The 8,425-nt window shown below is 43.1% G+C and overlaps 1 long non-coding RNA gene across 1 annotated transcript; it reads left to right on the plus strand.

Annotated features, from left to right (window-relative positions):
* The first annotated feature begins 848 nt into the window (after positions 1-848).
* Positions 849-8,031, plus strand: LOC144684364 (uncharacterized). Its single transcript, XR_013577491.1, has 3 exons — positions 849-960; positions 7,097-7,273; positions 7,811-8,031. It is a non-coding gene; the product is annotated as an uncharacterized LOC144684364 (long non-coding RNA).
* Positions 8,032-8,425: the final 394 nt, after the last annotated feature.

Genomic DNA, 8,425 nt, shown 5'->3' on the forward strand with positions numbered 1-8,425 from the left:
TTTCGAAGAGCCAGCAAGGCTACGATGGGCCAGATGGCCTCTTTCTGTGCTTTACATTTCTATTGTTCTATGAACTGTGCAGTATTGTGTGATACGTAGTTGCAACTTCTTGGAATAATATGGTTGGTGAGCTAAATAGAAGTTATAACTTTGTTGTTTCTGGACACCTGAAACATAAAATCAAATTCCTGGAAAAGAAATACTATTGGGTTCAAATCATATTGTATGACACTAATGACAAATGCATCATGAAATTCCACTTTAGTGAAGGCACAAATTTGTTTAAGGATTATCACCGTCCTTAAATCAATTGGCAAAGAAATGTCATCGAACACGTCATCCCATTCATTGTTAATAATACACAGTGCAATTTCAATTTATTCATCTGAAACATTAAAACATTACCTATCTTAACTACCTGACATGTGGAGTCCTTTCTAATGATCTTCAGCCTCCAATAATTTGTTGAGGTTTTGATGATCATATCTGTACAAGATCAATTCTAAACTAAAGCTGGGCTAGAGCTGGATAAGTCTCAGATGTATAATGTTTCACGTAACCTTTTACGTAAATTTCTAACCTAGTTGTCATGGATGTGTGGAGCAAAATTGGGTATTCTCAAACAGGGTTGGGCAAAAATTGGGTATTCTCAAACAGGGTTGGGCAAAAATTGGGTATTCTCAAACAGGGTTGGGTAACAGTGAGAATGAATCACCTTGAGCTGTTCTCAGATACATTACAGAGGTTAGTCACAGAGAATTAGCATTTGCAGATATCTGGCAACTCATAGTTAACTGGAGAAGTCAAGAAAAAATAAGTTGAAAAGAAAAGAATAATTTATTTTGCAGATACACTGGAACTTGAGTGAATATTACAGCATAAATCCAGAGCAAAGTGCATATTATAGGCCAAGGTTTAGGACAACCTGGGGGAAGGTACCACAGAGGACAAGATTAGCAGGTAATTTTATTTGCATTTTTGCCATGAAAGTGTGGCAACATTAGTAGCAGATATAAAAACAAAAAGCTAAAAGCTACTGCGGATGCTGGAAATCCAAAACAAAAACAGAATTACCTGGAAAAACTCAGCAGGTCTGGCAGCATCGGCGGAGAAGAAATCAGTTAACGTTTCGAGCCTTCATGGCCCTTCGGCAGAACTGAAGCATAGTTAGGAGAAGGGAGAAATATAAACTGGTTTAAGGGGGGGGGGGGGGGGGGGCGGGGGGGTGGGGGGGGGTGGAGAGAGACATTGAGGGTGTGGTGATTGTGGAGATGAGCAGATAATCAAAAGATGTCACAGACAAAAGGGTCAAAGAGGTGTTGAAGGTGATGATATTTGTCTAAGAAAAGTGCTAATTAAGAATGGAAGACAGGATATTCAAAGTACAGCTCTAGTGGGGGTGGGGTGGACAGACTAACAAGGTTTTAGTTTTAGATTTAAAAATAATGGAAATAGGTGGGGAAAGAAGAATCTATATAAATTATTGAAAAAAAAAGTGGGGGGGGGGGGTAGAAACGGGGTGGGGATGGGGGGAGGGGGAGTTTAAGATCTAAAGTTGTTGAATTCAATATTCAGCCCGGAAGGCTGTAAAGTGCCCAGTCGGAAGATGAGGTGCTGTTCCTCCAGTTTGCGTTGGGCTTCACTGGAACAATGCAGCAAGCCAAGGACAGACATGTGGGCAAGAGAACAGGGTGGCGTGTTAAAATGGCAAGCGACAGGGAGGTTTGGGTCTTTCTTGCAGACAGACCGCAGGTGTTCCGCAAAACAGTCGCCCAGTAGCAGTTCTGTTAAAAAATGTCATGGCCATACAGATACAATAATTTACCAAAATGGCAAAATTTACAATCTCTCTAGAAGTACTGCACAGAGGAAATCTTCAGAAACACATTTACATTATTGCTGCTGTGAGCAACCAGGTGAACGTTTAGCTCAATCTGCTATATAATTGCTTTAAAAAAAAAAGCAAACAAGTTGTTTCTGTGAGTATTGACCCTCAGGTTCATTGAATGAGTTTTCACAAACCTTACGTTAAAGCAAAACCCTGCGGATGCTGGAAACCTGAAATAAAAACAGAAAATGCTGGAAAATCTCTGGTCTGGCAGCGTCTGTGGAGAGAGGAACTGTTAATGTCTCGAGTCCAATATGACTCTTCTTCGGATCCAAATTGAGTTCTGAAGAAGAGTTGTACTGGACTCGAAACGTTGGGCAGAATTTTATGGCCCCATTTTGGCGGGGACGGGGCCGTAAAATGCGGTGAGACATTCTAAACTTCATTGGCTTCAACGGGAACGTAAAATCCCACTGCCGTAAAATTCTGCCCATGGACTCTCTTTCCCTCTCTACAGGTGCTGTCAGGGCTGCTGAGACTTTGTCGCATTTTCTGCTTTTATTTCACAAATCTTGCATTCCTTATGGCTGTTATCTCTTTTGGAATGCTGATGGGGAAATGATGAAATGCAATGGAAGATTATTGCAAAATTATCGATACTTCAGAGCTGCACTAAGAGAGGTCTGCCTTGTCAGAACTGCTGTCCTTTGGAGTACATGCTACACTGAGGGGCTCCTGGCTGATCCAGTACATTAAGTGGAGGTTATGAAAATCAAATAGCACAATGTAAATAAGAGCAGGAAGTTCTATCCTTTTAATTTGGATCTCGCTGTGTAAAAACTGGCTCCCATTAATGTTTCCTGTAAAATGTTGTTGTTACACGCAGCCATCTTGTCAATGTATAGCACCAATATTTTTTTTTTGCATAGCTGCACACATGGGGCAGTATCTTGTCCCCTTTAAAAGTAACCGAGGAGTGGGACCGTTTCCACAGCCAGACCCCGTGTGTGCTGTCAGCGCTCAAGCCTGGGCGATCTTCCCAGAGGCAGCCAATTAAGAGGCCACCTCCAGGTCAGCCCCCTCAATTCAGGAAGGCGGGCAGGTCCCTGAGGCTGAAGGGGCAGCAGGCCCACAGGCTAAAGTGGGTGCTGCAGGACAAGGACTGAGAGGGGAGCTTCCATCTTGAGGTGCCCTCTGGAGAGGTTTAAATTTAATAAAAATAAACTCTGGCCTTAGCTGCCAGGTCAACGGATGGAGGGGAAACCATGCCACAGGAGAACCGGTGGCCACAGTTGTGGCCCACAGATGGTGGGGGGGTTTCCAACCCTCCAGGGTTGGCCTGGAGTCTCCAGAATTGAAGATCAATCTCCAGGACACTGCTGTGTGCAACCCTGGAGAAAAATCATAGGGACATTAAAAAAGATAGCTTTTAAAAAATTTTTGTTTGAACATTTCGCTTTACCAGATGTAAAACTATTGAAAATGGTGGTGGGGAGGTGGGGGTGGGGTGGGGGGGGGGAGTGGCTGTTCAGCTGACAGTCAAATATCTTCCATTTGGCTAATGAGTCATTTTGTTTTCCAATTGGCGTGGGAAGACAGTGTGACACACACATTGGTGGGTTGCTGACTAATGGCTGGAGCTTGGGGCAAGTCATGTGATGAAACCTCCAGGAATACATTTAATCACAGTTGGCAACCTTATGGAGGGGTGGGGAGGTGGGGGTGTTGGTGTGGGTGGTGAACCGAATGAGGCTCGCGGGCCCCCCTAACCAGCCCTCTCCAGTCACCTACTGGTCTTGGCCCTCAGTGGGGGGGCTGCCAGCAAAATCCCAGCAGCGTTTCCCAATCAGTCTAAAAATGGGCAGTTAATTATTCAGATTGACTACTAGCCACTGCCTGGTGAGTTGCGTCTTCCAGTATTGACCCATCCTCCAGAGGCGAGAAGGCATCAGACCACTGACCCGACACCAGGAGATCTGAATTTCCTCCAAGCTTTTCCTTCAAGCCCACCACCATGAGACCAGGAAGAATCCTTCCACAATATTTAACGCAGTGCAAAGCCTGCATGGTACCTTCCAGGCTGCTGCATGGCTGCATATCCCACACAACTTAGCGGGAACATTGATTGCCACGTTTTCAATCATAACACACTACATCATGTGAAGGAGTTTGAGGTATTTCGAGCGGCTGCGCTATCCATTATATGAATGAGAAGTCTTTTCCGTCATTGCATCTCAAGAGTTTTAAACGGGGCTGATCATCAGCTTAAGAGCAGGTTAACTTGGAGAGAATATTACAGCTCTCTGTGGTAAATATGCAAGAGCTTTCACAGCTCCCATTTTCAGCTCTTGACGGGACTTAACTCAACCCCCTTTTGCTAACATTTAAAAGACCTTTCTCTGGATTGGACAATGAGCAGCAAACACTGTGAGCTAGGGGGGAGCTTTGTACAACTGCTCTCTTGAAGCAGGAGGGAAGCTGCAATGGAAAGGGAAGAAGGGATGAACAAGGGAAAGACATGCAGAGAGAAAAAAAAATTGGAAAGAAACTAAGTTCAATCCAGGGAGCACAAGTTGAAAAGCCAGTGTGACAGTTTGGTTGCCCTGTGTTCGCTGTGTACTCCCTTTGAGCACAGCTCCTCAGGGAGCATTGGAACATTGCACTTGCCTGCTACTTTAAAAATAAGAAATTGGTAAAAATAATATTTTTTTTTAAAATACCGTTTGTCTAAACAGGTTGGGACAATGTACAGTGCTACTTTTGGTATCCAGTACCAGCATCAATATTTCCAGCACAGGCCCACGTTGCTGTTTTATAGGACCTTGCTGTGTGCAAATTAACTGCTGCATTTCCTACATTACAGCATTACAATTTTTCACAAAGTACTTAATTGGCTGTAAAACATTTTGAGACATCCTGAGGTCAGGACAGGTGCTCTATAAATGCAAGCATTTATTTTCTTTTTTCTCCCTCCTCCAAGTAAGGAATAGTCCGGATGCAGATTATAAAGTTCAGTTGGCTTGGGTCAGTCAAGCAGATATATTCTCCACCACAACAGGATTTTGACCCACTGCAGCCAACCTCTGGTCTGAGTTGAATATCTAATGAAAATTTGTAGTAGGGACCGGCACTCATTTGGAAATGCATTGAGACTGCCCCAATATCTATTATTTCGAGTCCTTACCTTCAACATGGGAAAGGTATCTTTCATCCCATTAATCTGGACTGGATTCAAACCCAGAACCCAGAGTAAAAGGGAAATGTGTCAACCCATTGTGCTATCCAGTCCCCTCGAATCATTCATTTCTGTGGACAGTTGAACCCAACATACAATTCCCAATGTTGTCTACTCGTTCAACTGACAGGAAGAAGGCAGATGTTAGGAAACAAAGCACACTTTGGTTCTTGGCGGCACATTCATTTACAGTACAAGAGCAGCGTGCAGATTGAGTCAACATGTGTTTCACATTAAACAGCACTGAAACGCAATTGATCGTCAGATCTGAAGGGGGCAGGACTGGTGTGTCACCATCTTTCCTATTTTGCACATTAAATGTCCCACCAGAATCCAACAGGCAGTGTCTGGACAGTGACAAACTCAAGTTCAAACAACCAAAAGATAGCAGGATTTTTGATGCAAATAGCTACCAGCACAACCTGACACCATATACAAATTCAGATACTCATGTTCTATTTATATTGTAACTGGAAGGAAAGAAATCAGGAGCAGGGACAGGGATGTAATAGGAATTTTATTAGAACAGCTTGTCCCACTCAAATTATAGAGAATGAGACAACGATGGGCTTATTCCTGAAACTTCTACATGAATAGAAGCCTGTCTCTGGATTTTATGTGTAATCCAGTTTTTCTAAGCCCCTTGGAATATGCATATAAATACATTTTGGCCTTTTGTGGCCTCTTTCCTCTTGGCCAGAGGTGATTTCGCATCCATTGCGTGTTGAGTGCTTCTAGAATGGGTTGGATGCTCAGTGAAATTCCCGTTTTCCATTTCTGGTGCCAGTCACCCAGACACAATCTATGATCTATGGTTTACCTCTTTACAGCTTATTGTTAAATTTTACTGACTTGTTTTCAATGAGGATCCCCTGCCAGTAAAACTGCCTGCATTTGCTCCTATCACAAGCATGTTGTACAAATTCAATACATATTGCCCTGCAGAAACTGGGTGATCAGTGTGTAATTCCACTCATGCTCATCCAGGCAGTTTGCAAGCAGTTGACAAGCTGTGTAGTCGCCAGTCCATATAAATAGGTGTGCAGGGGAGAAAGCAGAGTGCACAGAAAATGAATGCTTTCCATACCCATAAACTGCCTTGGGTATATCTTGACTTTGAGTGCAAAACCAGTGATAGTGAGTTGGAAGCACATCTTGCATTGCTTCTGATTTTTATTGATGTTGACTTACCAAGTGGGAGCGATGTAAAACAAGATCACGATTCATTATCACACAAAGTCAAAATCTGCCCCTTATCGTAGAAATTCTTACCCTCTTTCTAAATGGCCAGCATGTCACACAAGTTGACCTTATTGGGAGTAGAATATGATCCATTAACCAAGTTTGCTTCTAGGCTCCTTGGCTGGGGAATACAGTCTATCTAATCTGCTTCAGAAACCCAAAGGGATAGGAGGATGTGATTCAGAAATGCAACACCAACTGCAGGATAGTCACTGAGGTAATAGAGAAATGGAACTGCAAATGCTGAAGCCTTTACCATTTGCCATATGACCAGTTTGATCCAATAATTTAAAAGTATTCCAAACGTTATTATTGGAAGCCACACTGGACACAGATAAAGATGTCACAATGGAAGTCACGGTGCTCGAGACAAAAGGGTCGCATAGCATGTGCAGTTTGCAGGCCATGACAGTGCAGGAAAAGTTAGGTAGCCTGTCAAAAGTCTTACTGAACACACCCTGCCAATAATGTCTACCGAAACTTGGCAGGGAGAAGATGGCGTACAGCAACAGACTGGGTGGTGATATTGCAGCATTACCACAATAATGCTCCTTCCAACCTTGGAGTAAAGGCTTCTGGTATCATCAATACGGAGACTCTGTAAGCTGCTCCTGTCAATGAGGTGGGAGGGAGACTCGTACCAGTTGGTATATACGCATTCTCTTGACTTGAGGAGCAGCTAAGATGAGCAGTTCGATGCTCACCTTGGGCAATATCAGTTATCTGCCTTATTACTAATGATGAATTCAGAGATTGTAATGGTTAATATAGCTTCCACTTTTTTTTTACAGATTGTGTTGCAGAATGCTGTGGGACACAGACAGCATCAGGGAGGCACAGTACATCAACGCCTTGGGATTTACAGTTACAAAGGAACAGAATGAAGTATTAATTATTATACAGCACAATGATAGTACAGGTAGAAGATCAGAGGAGATGGAGGCCAATTAGGAGGCTGAAAGTGCAGAGTAGGAAGTTGTTGTGCATAAGCTGTCCCTGCTGAGACTCCTGATGCTGGAGTTTTTAAGTTTTCCTACATTCCAAAAGAAGCTGAATAAACAGGGAACCTGTAGAAGTTCTTAACTCCAGCCCACAGGTTATAGGAAGGTTGGAATGATGCCTGTTGTGCTGGTGGTGGGCCGATCAACATTCAAAACTATAATATAAAGGATTATTGATATCCATCATGGAGGGATTCAGGAGCCCCTGACACTTGCATTGCTTTGGCAAATGAGTTTTCTACCCAACAAGTGGCTGTGTGTGTCTTGAGAAGACTGTTCAACACAGCCTGTGACCACAAGAGAAGCCAAGTGACTAAAATGTTAACATGAGTCTGTATAGCAACAGCCCCTGACCGACAACTTCTACAGGTACCTCTGAAAGCAGGAAAACCTCATGGATCTTACCATCACAGGTGAAGGGATATTAGGACTAGTCCAATCTGAGAGAACCGTTCAACATCAGCTCTCCCCAGCTTCTGGCCTGTCACCTGATGAACCACGTAGGTCACAGCAAGCGAGAACATATTTACCCCTCCCGCTCCCACTGTACTTGTAAGCATGCAGACATGTTATACTAAGGCACATAGAGGCTCCGCTAACATAGACACTACTGTAACACAGAGGTGAATAAAAGTTCATTGTTTTATGAAAAGTTCCATTCTGTGGTTTTACTACAAAGGAAGGAGCTAAATTAATTGTGAAAGGGATAGAAAAAAGTAACACTCTTACCAAGCAGAAGAAATAAAGGATGTTATCTTTTCTGTACTGTTTACAGCCTTGTTTATACCAATGGAGCGCCCTTTCAGTCATCTTTTTGAAAGGCGAATTATCCTTCATCAGCACATCAACATGAGTTTCATTAGTTGCTTGCTCTTTCATTCCACCTCCCCAAATCTCCCCATTTTAACATTTATTTATTACTGGGACATGGGTGACTGGCAAGCAGCCCTTATTACTTGTCAGTGGTTACCCAGAAGACATTAAGAAACATGTAGGCCAGACGAGTTGGGGTGAGAGACTACCAACCTGAAAGGACATCAGTACTCAAGTTGGGCTTTTATGACAATACATTAGCTTTTTAAATCATAATTTTCTGCTCTCAGCCCACAAATTTACAAC

The sequence above is a fragment of the Cetorhinus maximus genome, chromosome 9 (genome assembly GCF_964194155.1).
Source record: "Cetorhinus maximus chromosome 9, sCetMax3.hap1.1, whole genome shotgun sequence".
Taxonomy (NCBI): Eukaryota; Metazoa; Chordata; class Chondrichthyes; order Lamniformes; family Cetorhinidae; genus Cetorhinus; species Cetorhinus maximus.